This window comes from Myotis yumanensis, unplaced genomic scaffold, assembly GCF_028538775.1.
Source record: "Myotis yumanensis isolate MYYU_CA2020_CCGP unplaced genomic scaffold, mMyoYum1.0.hap1 SCAF_34, whole genome shotgun sequence".
In the NCBI taxonomy this organism is placed as follows: domain Eukaryota; kingdom Metazoa; phylum Chordata; class Mammalia; order Chiroptera; family Vespertilionidae; genus Myotis; species Myotis yumanensis.
This window is the reverse complement of record NW_027223785.1, coordinates 549,726-560,665: the sequence shown is the minus strand read 5'-3', so window position 1 is coordinate 560,665 and position 10,940 is coordinate 549,726. Positions and strand designations below refer to the sequence as shown.

Below are 10,940 nucleotides of genomic sequence, written 5' to 3'. Positions count from 1 at the left end.
TCTTATGGGTGATTGATATAAGGAAAGTTAACATTTTCCTGAGAAGCATATTTTAACTTTTAATTTCCTTCATCTGGTTGATTTTATATTCAAACTTCCTATGAATGTTCTTTAACATTTCTCATCACTTTTTGTTTCTTTCTTACATAAAATTACATTTATTTCTAGTAAATGAAACAGACCCTTCTTTCATTTCGTTTCTCTCTCTCTCTCTCTCTCTCTCTCTCTCTCTCTCTCTGTTGTTAATCCTCACCTGAGGATATTTTTTCATTGATTTTTAGAAATAGTTGAACGGAGGGAGCGAGAGAAACATCGATGTGAGAGAGACACACGGGTTGTTTGCCTCCCTGTATGTGCCCCGACCATGGCTGGGGATTGAACCTGCAACCCAGGTATGTGCCCTTGACCAGGAATCAAACCCACAATCCTTCAGTGCTCAGGCCCACACTCTAACCATTGAGAAACACATGCCAGGGCCAGACCCTTTTCCTTCCTGATTTTTTTTTTTAAATCAGAGACTTGAGATAATTAAATAAAGGAAAATTCTTGGAGGCATGCTTCTTCCAAAGCAATAGAGGTTTTTTCTTTGCCTCATGTATGGTGAGAGATCTGTGTTCAGTATATAGATAAGAACAGTTTTCCCTGGAGGGCAGAAAAGACTTCAAGGGAAATATAGTTAGGGTTGCAGAAGAATACAAAACGGGTGAGGATTAGAATTGTAACATTTTGGTGTGGTCTGAGTTTTTTGTAAGATCAAATGTGTTATTTCTAAAGGCACTTCCCAGAGCTAATTATAATGACTAAGATGACCCTCACAGTATTGAGCACATAGTAGACTTTCTATGAGCACTTGATGAAGGACAGACACCCTTCCAGATAAGAGAGAGATCTCCACATAACTTCTTTCCTCAAAACGCAGGGGGGGAGGAGAAACGTAGTAAAAGCTCTTATAAATTAGATGGAAAAGTTGACAAAAATAAGCCTGTAATAAGCTTCAGCTATGAGTAGTTATTGAGAATTGATCATTGTTATCTTCATTGTCATCTTTAAAAGGCATAATTATTTTGCAAGATAGATTTTTATGGCTTATACTTTTTGCCATCATAAGAACACCTGGACCTTACTAATTATTCATCCTAATCTTCTCCTGCCCAGATGTTTTTCCCTCTTGGAGATGTTCATTTTTATCTTGAAGTATGTTGTCTTTCCCTAGTGCACTAAAACTTCCTCTTGTCTCCTTTTACAGGGTTCTCTAATTGCCAACATGATTCTAGAGATTATCATTTTGAAGAAAAGGTAAACAATACGCTTTTATAATTTATGTTTAGGAAGCACATTCTTGGCCCCACCTATAGGCTAGGCATGTGGATTACTTTTCTCCTGCTAGAGGGGGCGTGCTCCTGGCCTTCTTTGTTTGAGTTCTCTCTGTGACAATGATGTGCATTCCTGGAGCAGCTGACCAGGTAGGGGGTCCCACCTGTGCAGCAGTGTTCTCTCTGTAGAATTAGTTCTTAGCATCACTGAGTCCTTACATCCATCCTAACCTATGAAGCCAATCGATTGAGAATTTCAGTTCCTTTGTGGTCACCAGTAGCCACATGTGACTATTCACATTTAACATTTAAATTACTTAAAATTAAATATCTAGTTTCCAAGTCTCACTGGTCAGGGTTTAATTGCCAGTAGCCACTTGTGGCTGTTGGTGACCATATTCGAGAGCCCAGGATGGAGCATTTCCAGGCTCATAGTTGTGTGGGGCAGTGCTGTCAGAGAAGGTGTTCATTAGTGCAACAGAGTGAACGAAGGACTAATCGTGCACTTAGTACAAAGAAAATTCCAAATAAAGCCCAAGTGGCCAAGAAGATAGAATGAAAAGTGTCAGAACTGTTCTATGTGACTGTCACCAATGGAATGTCACGTCTGGTCTCCCCTCCCCAATGAAACAATCTGTTGGTCCACAAACTTTTAGAAACTTTGTTAAGCAACACCAAGGAAGGGTGTGTGTAGCAACCAGTGGGCACCCTGATCCTTGCACATGAAGACTTACATGGGCTCTGCTGGTGATTTATACTCTCAGGCACCATCTACTGAAAACATCCTGTGGAAATTGGTACCTGTGCCTTCCTAATGTGTTCTTGTTCTTATTTCTGCAGATACAGTATATTCAAATATACTTCCATTGCCCTGGTTTCTGTGGGGATATTTATTTGCACTTCCATGTCAGCAAAGCAGGTGGTAAGAATCGGTTCACAAATCATTTATATTCACTGCTTGCCACGGGGCCCAGGCACCAGGTACTTACTAATGATACAAAGAAGGGAGAGAAAAAGGTAGCAAACATTTCCCTTGTGTCCAGGCCCATTGCTTGTGGTTCTGGTCTCTGTACCTAGTGTTTTTTCTTATTCCCTAGACTTCCCAGTCCAGCTTGAGTGAGAATGAAGGATTCCAGGCATTTACATGGTGGTTACGAGGCAAGTATGCTAATTACAATAATGATAATTGCCTCTGCAGTTCTGTTTGCTGAGTTTTCTCCTAAGGGACATGTTTCTTGGCAAGAAGTGTTAGCTAAACAAATGATGCCACAGGAGAGAGGCACCTGGGATCATAAGTCTGAACCGCAGTGTTCAAGAAGTGACAGAAAGAAAAGGACGAGGTCATGGTGGTATGTTCTGTGACATGGAGCCATGTTTCTCCGTTGCCACTGATCTAGGAAGAAAAGTACCTGCCTGCCTGCCCAGTACCCTGTGGGTGCTTGGCTGTCATCCATCTCTTTATGACCTGTCTGCTGAGTACAGGCTTCTTCAGAAGGGCACGTTGTAGCAGTGGACTCTAAGTCTCCAAGGGACCCATTGCTAAATCTTAGATTTATTTTTTTCAGAAGTTAGCTCTTCCTCATGGCAGTGTTCCAAGACCTGACTGGTCAGCAGAATCTCCCGGGAATTGTATCTCTTTGTGGAAGTAATGAGACAATTCCTGTAGTGCTTGGCCCTCCCGTTGTGAGATACAGAGGTGATGCTCCTGCCAAGTGCTTTCTGTGCTGGCAATAACAGGTTGAGACTGACCAGGCGAAAGAGAAAAAGCAAGGAAGGATTCTTGCTTCTTGGCTTTGAAACTTTACACCCCCCCCCCTTTAACACAGAAAGATCTTCATGAGCTATTGGAAGAACAGTATCTATTAGGAGAAATTTGCAAAGGATTTGAACAAACCACTTACGGAGGAAAATATTAATGTCCTGTAATTTTTATGTTCAGCCTAGAACTAGTCTAATAAAGAAATGCAACTTGAATACAAAATGCAGTATCTTTTTATTTTTTAAATATATTTTATTGATTTTTTACAGAGAGGAAGGGAGAGGGATAGAGAGTCAGAAACATCGATGAGAGAGAAACATCGATCAGCTGCCTCCTGCACACTCCCCACTGGGGATGTGCCCGCAACCTAGGCATATGCCCTTGACCGGAATCGAACCTGGGACCCTTGAGTCTGCAGGCCGACGCTCTATCCACTGAGCCAAACCTGCTAGGGCATCTTTTTATTTTTGATCTATTATATTTGCAAGATAATAAATTATTATTCTCTTTGCTGCTGAGGGTGCAATAGGACAACCATGTTCACATAAACTGTTTACAGTATAAATTGACATGCCTTTCTGGAAAAAAGTATGGGTTAGGGTTAGGGTGAGGCTTAGGGTTTAAGGTTTTGGGCTAGGGTTAGGGCTAGGGCTAGGGCTAGGGCTAGGGTTAGGGGCTGGGGGTTAGGGGTTAGGGCTAGGGCTAGGGCTAGGACTAAGGTTAGGGTTAGGGCTAGGGTTAGGGTTAGGGTTTAGGGTTAGGGTTTATGGTTAGGGTGAGGGGTGAGGGGTGAGGAGTGAGGGCTGAGGGTGAGGGTGAGGGTGAGGGTTATGGGTAGGATTTATCATGGTCAGTATTTCCATAACTGGAATAAGAAGATGTGACAACAGGAGGATGACTGAGCAAGGGAAAATCTGGTGACATATTTAAGGGCATATGAAAGGATCAAGCTGCTATGGCTGTTACCACATGTACAAATGATCTTTCCCAGGAAGTTGCTGGGGTCCAGCCCCAACAGGTCCAGGGGTTCCCATGGAGGTGTGGACGGAGTTGGCGAAGAATGAATGACACAGAGGCAGCGTTCAGTTGATCATCATGGTTGGGTTCTCTTTTTATTGTTCCATTACATCATGGTATGTTTCAGGAAACCTTCTACTGTTCCTAGTTTCATGTCCATAATCCTGTCTCTAGTCTCTATCTAGTGCTGTTGATTTTGATCTTGTCTAGGTTAATCTCTTGTGTTCCATTATAAGGGCTATTCCAAGGTCACTCTTCTACTGCTCTACTGATAAGCTACAAGGAAGTGACTGAAGGAGCTTATCCTACCCAGTCAAGGTCATGTCCTCCCAGCCTTGCTGCTTGCCTTCCCTGGGACTTCCCTGTGTCAGTGGGTCTCCAGGGGTATAGGTTCTGGTACTCTCCCTGGTGGGCAAAACCCTGGGGATGTGGGTCAAGCAAGTCCCACATTTATTGCCAATGGTCTTAGTCCAAGTTCTTCATAAGTAGTACATGGTATTTCTGTAATACTAGGGGGGGTTACTCATTGATTTTCTTCCATAGTCCTGTTAACCCCTAAGCTGGGGAAACGACCATTTCTCGGGAAGAGGGTCCTGGTTAAAACACATAGAGCTTAAGAGGGGGAGCAGAAATTTGTCCTACACGCCAGGTGCCTTGAAAAATGTAAGCTGTGCAGATGTTTCTTCCATGCAGCGACTACGTCAAACAGCAAGGGTGGATCGGCTCCCAGTAGGGAGGAAAGTTAAATATTTTACAAGAAGCCAAAATCCTCACGTAATACAATCAGTCATCCCAATATCGCCAAAGGTATAGGAGTTTGCACATCACCGCAGTCTATTCACATCATGAAGGAACTAGTCCGCGGAGGCGGTTTCCTCTCTTTTCTGAGAAAAAAGGGGATGAAATTTTCATCAGATGCTGCTTCCAGGTGTCGCATTTCAAATGAAAATTGTATACCCAGGAACCATGCTGCAAGGAACTGACTAGAGGTGAAAAGAATATCCTGACAACTGGTGACTTTGAAATGACTTGTCTAGAGGATGGTGGGTTGCAGTCATCTTTTGACTTCAAGCAGATTCCCCTGAAATGGGCAACACCCGACGCTCTTAAGAATGGGAGATACTGTTCCGAGAGTGATGCATGGAGAATTGGCATCCTCCTCCAGGGGACCTTCAACTTAGGGGTCTGTATATACCCTTTTTTGCCACTGGGGGGAGATTTTTATCCATCTTTTCAGAGTTAAATGAATCGCTGCCTTTTTCATTACCTGAAGAATTTTGACTCCCCCCCCCCCCCCCGCCCCACACCCCCTTGTTTTTCTCATTTGGAGAAGGATTATCACATGGATTTTCACTTTTGTGTTTTTAAACTGCCATCATTCCATTTTCTCCTTTTCTTCGCCTCTTCCTTAGGTCTGGTAGCACCTCCAGGTCATTGTTTGAGTGATGCCGTTTCCGACCTTTTCTGTCCTTTTCATCTTTTTTCTCTCTTTCCCTGGATCTACTTTCCCTTGACGTGTCCAATCCTTTCCTGCCTGTTTCTCTCTCCTTACTCTTGATTAGTGGTGAAGAAGTTGTCTCCATTGAGTTATCATTCTCATCAGCACTGCTTTCATGAGATTTAGATGCACTTCCTCTGGAAGATGAAGAAGACCCACCAACAGGCCCATTTTGAACTGCGTTCTTCAGAGTGGGGTCTTTGTGATGAAACTCATTTTCAGGTATCATGTATGACTTCCTACATTTCAACTGCCCAGAGTAGCCGGTAGCTAATGCATGTAGACTACACCTTTTCCCTTTTTCTTCTTTGCAGATTTTATGCACTCTTTTTTCCAAAGCCTGACCCAGATTTAAAACTTTCGAGTAGCAAGGAAGTATTTTTGTTAGCACAATCAAGATATTCCTCATTGAATATATTCACCTATTTCAAGGCAATGTACCGATGCCTTGGTTAGTTTGTAGTGCCATTTATGTACCACATGTCGGAAATTTTCATTGTCTAGTTGATCAGCTTGATTTCCCCGATCAAATCCAGTTGCCCGAAGTATAGTAAGGAATCCTGGGTGGTTTCCACATTCTTTTTCATATGTGGCTCTATCACCGTGCCACCTAGTCACAGTCTCTAACATACAGCAAAGAAAGCTCCCATATTGACGCGCTTCATTTTCAGTACAGCTTGCCACTGTGAAAACGATGTCAGAGAAAACTCAATCGTAGCAAAGAAGTGTGGAAAAATTTGGAGTTTTCTCTTGATGTACCAATTCAACAAAACGAGCACAGTAAACAGCATCGACTGCTGAAAAAATACATCGAGGAAATATACACAGCTGTAAAAATTTTGTGATGGTCTCCTTTGGTGTAGACTTGGCTAAAAGCCAGTTGTCCTTTTCCAGTTTCAGTCTCTGTAGAACTCGCTGTACATGTTCCATCTGTTTCTTTTCTTTTTCAAGCAACTTGTCCCGAAGAGCACTACAGTGCTCCTTTTCTTTTTTCTTTTTCTCTGGAGGCATTTCTTGATTGTCATCAAGTGCTCTCATCTGGACTTTAAGTTTACTGACTTCCCGTTCATAGCTGGTGTGTGGAACTGCAAGGTCATACGTTGTCAGTGACCAGAATGTGGCATAGAATCAAGGGCTGATGTCATCCCAGACATTGGAAAAGTGCAATGAGACTACCGCTTCACGGACAGATGCCATCACCATTTCACAGGCTGCTATGTACTTGTGGACTTTATGTTGCTGTTTACTTCCCTTGTCTGATTTTTTAAGTTCATCATATTTGGATAAGATATGGCGTGCATATGTTGGCCTAGACAAGAAAAATGCTGCATCATGGGGTATATGAAATTCGTGATAAAGCACATCAATCAAAGGCACTCTCTTTGTGTACTCTTCTGTGCTTAGATTCAGTGCTAAAAATCCACCAAACTGTACCAGGGTATCATGACACTGGTCATAGAGCTTTCCCACCAGTTCCACATCTTTCTCTCCACCTTCCGGAAAGATCACCCTATCCCACTGCTGAGCTATCATCAAAACAAGGGGAAGAGCAAGGTCATAGTCCAATAGGGCATCCTTTAGTCTCTGGGAGGATTTTTTAGTGTTTCTGGTCTGGCCACAAGAACCTCCCTCAGCTCTTAGTTGCTCTCCACCAGTCATGGCCTCTAGTTGCTCCGTTGTCATCGTCTCTTCCCTCGTGATTTCTATTCCTGCCATTTTATGTACCACTTCTTGCAATATAAGCAGGCCAATACTTCTGCCTGCCTTTAGCTGATTAGCCACATATTGCAGAAGACCAGCCAGATCCATTGGATATTTAGGAAAGACTGCAGCACAGAAACTAACAAGAGACCGAAGCCAGCTTGAACTGGTTGTATCGTTGTGTTTCATCCTTTCCTTTTCTGGATTTGCTGAAGCCTCAATGATACAATAGGCCAAGACATCGTAATTCAATGAGGTGAGGCATTCCAGTGAATCTACTACAGGTGCCATCAAGTCATCACACGTCTGTATTTTTGCCAAGATATAATCAAACAAAATAGTTGGATTGCTGTGGCTCAATTTCCCAATTTGTCTTCCAGAAGGCCTCACATTTTCCTTGGTGAGATGGTTCATGATATCTCTAGCTTTGTCTATCATTCGAGTTTTAACCTTTACTAAAAGTAGGGACCTGTTGTAAGTTTCGTCCTTCCACTGGCCATACAAATGATATCTATGCTGATATGGAAATGTTTATAACATTCCCCATAGTTCCTCAGTCATACAAGCATTGCAGTCCATTAGATAAAGAGATGGAAGTAGGGCCTGGTCAGTAATGCCAAGTAAACAGCTAAGAATAACGTCCACTTTCTCTTGATCCTCTTGTTTCCTTCCATCAGACTGAAGCTCCTTCATAAAGGATTGGCCTATGCGCACCACTTTTGCAAATAAAATGGGATCCCAAGAAAGGTGGGGACCGAGGTAACAGAACGTATTGAAGGCATCTGTCCTCAAATCCTCAAAGCTCTCTGCTTGTTTTAGCACTCTCTTATTTTGCAAAGCATGAACAGGTGAGCCTTCAGCGCCTTTAGGAATGCCAACTCTTTGGTAGAGAGTCTCAATAGTTATGTGAATAAGCTTGCAAATAGCAAGAGCTATCAGCTTGTGGGAAGCAACATAGTATGGAGCCATCCGATCCATCATGTTCTGTGCATGCTGCCAATCGAAATCTTTAATAAGGCTTCTAACAAACCACATTTTTGGTTGTCAGGTGGCTTTTCTACTTTCTCCTATTCCTCCTCTTCCTTTGCCTTCTCTTGCTTATCCATTTTTTCAGAAGACAATACAGCCACCGTTTAGTTTTTTAAGAATGGCCTTAGCTTCCAACATTTCTTGTTTATATTCATCCATCATGCAATTATCAGCTGGAAGAAGATGTACATAGAGTTCATTTAAATCAATAAGATTACCTTGTAGGAGCACTGCTGCAACACTGTATAAAGAAGAAGGAGTCTCTCCATTTGGCTCCTGGTAACACTTGAATTTGAACCCAAGTATATGACAAAGTGTTTGCGGCTCACACATATTCACACAAGATTCTAATAAGGATATAAAGAAGTCATCACATTCTGGTCTGCATTCAAACACTTCTAAAATGACACCCAAAACTCTATTGGGATCTAGATGAAAGCATCCTATTAAGGATTTGATATTTTCTAAGATTAAATCACCAGTCATATTTCCCGATAAATCTTGCCCCAATTCAACAGTCAGCTTAGCATAGCCTTCATTCTCTTCTCTTAACAAGTTGAACTTTTGCTGCGTATAAAAGAGTTTTGTCTTGATTTTCACTGATCTTTGATGGAATTGCCATGATTGCTTGATGAGTCCTAATGATTCCAATGTTTCTGGATCCAGGCGTTCCTTTAGAATCGTGTCTGAAAAGAAATACAAACACACTGATACCAATTGCGTAAAACAGTCTCTTTTGCCCTTCTAAAACGGTTGTCTCCATATTTAACATGCAAAAGACATCAGCAACAATGGAAGGCGCATCCTCACGAAATTCGCTGATGTCATTGAAAACATCAGCTGCTTGTTTGGGCTTCAGATTTCCTTGAATGACATGGTGTGATAACTCATAGAGAGCTCGCTGGAAATCTCTGTAAGTCGAACTGCCGTGGCTCTTGTTTTCGCTGAGAAGCCAACATAAGTCCAACAGGTCGCCTCTCCCTGATTTCTCCCAGTTATTTATCCACTCGACCGAGACCAACACCGACGCTACCTCCATCTTCCCCGCCTTAGTGACAGAGGCCAGGAAGTGCCTCATCTCAGCGTGGGGTCAACGGGAAGTACAGCCCACGAGGAATGCCGGGAACTGCGCCTTTGCTTTTCGAGTTTCAGGCCCCAACAATTTCTAAAATAAAATAAAATAAATAATGAAAGAGCATATTATACCAAAGATCACTCTATTAAAGTGCTCCAAAAGTAGTCTCTGCGAACAGAAGGCCCTGGGCCGCTCACCTTGCTGCATTTTATAGCCCAAGAGCTTGGTGGGAGGAGCCAGAGACCCACCAATCAGCCGGCCCCAGGACTGAAACGCCCTCACACATTGGAGGTCAAGTTTAGGGTGGGGAAGCTCATGACCCAGGCTAGACCCCCGCACGGCCCGCCCTTCAGGTGGCATTCACCAAAAGCATCTCAAGGAAACGTTCTCCTGAACCTGGCTGCGATGCCTGGTGTGCTTCACCATCGCCTCTTGTGCGGACTCCTTGGACCCAGTACCCGTGAAGAGTGTTGAGGGGGGGAGGTTATTTTATTTTATTTTATTTTATTTTATTTTATTATTTCTTTGCTCATTTCTCTTCATTCATTGCAATTGATTCTATTTCTGGGCAATGAATGGTTACAAACATCGGTCCCATTTGTATTTTTTTAATCAGTAGAATTTCTGGATTTTAAGGACTATTTCAGTGCTTATCGTTGCCTGTCACATATCTGTCTGTCCTTTCCATCCGTGGCAAACGGATGCCCTTAAACCTAGTGAATTTACTAAAAAAAAAAAAGCTTAAAAATGACCTTAACCACATGCTTCATTTGAAAATTGACATATAACTCTGTAGAATCCCTGTTCACTGTCTCTGCTATCCAAGTTGTCAACTGTCCTTGAATACATCTAGCAGTGATGGAGTGTGGTGTGAGGTAGGGCTTTACCTTGGGGGTGGTTTGGGGTGTGTGTGTGTGTGTGTGTGTGTGTGTGTGTTTCTCCTGGTTTTTCAACCTCCAATGTAAGGAGAGGCTGTTCATTTGTCCTAAGTCAAGAGTCCAGGTAACCACACAACGAAAGTCTATGGGAGGCACGAGAGAAATAAGAGAAAATAATTCAAACATAGCACTACAGAAAGTCCTCAACTGCTGGAAGCCGGTCCATCCTTGCTGCTTGACACAGTCGCTGCAGGAAAGAAACATCTGCACAGCATATGTTTCAATGGACCTGGCATATATAGCATACTGTTCTTAATATGTTTGCTCCCTTTAGCGCCATGTGTTTTAACCAAGGTCACCTCTCCGAGAAAGGTTGTTTCCCCAGGTGGGGATCTTTCCCTGAGGTTAGGGAGGGGATACAACCCCTTAATTAAGTGCCAGGCGGGTAGTTAAGCTACATAATCTTTACTCCCTGGAATGGAGATAAGAAACGCCCTAACCTTTGTAATAGAAATTGACAGGATTAAAATCGGCTGGTATAAATACGGATGTAACAAGACAATAAACATCAGATCCTCATCAGTTCCTAACCAGAACTCCGACCAGAATTTTGGCTGGAGATCCTGGCTATAGGTCCTGACTAGGCTGCTGATCAACTGAAGGCTGTCTT

At 42.8% G+C, this 10,940-nt stretch overlaps 1 pseudogene; it reads right to left on the bottom strand.

Moving 5' to 3' along the window:
- Nucleotides 1-4,644: 4,644 nt before the first annotated feature.
- LOC139000836 (THO complex subunit 2-like) lies at nt 4,645-9,356 on the bottom strand (annotated as a pseudogene).
- Between the last annotated feature and the right edge of the window lie 1,584 nt (nt 9,357-10,940).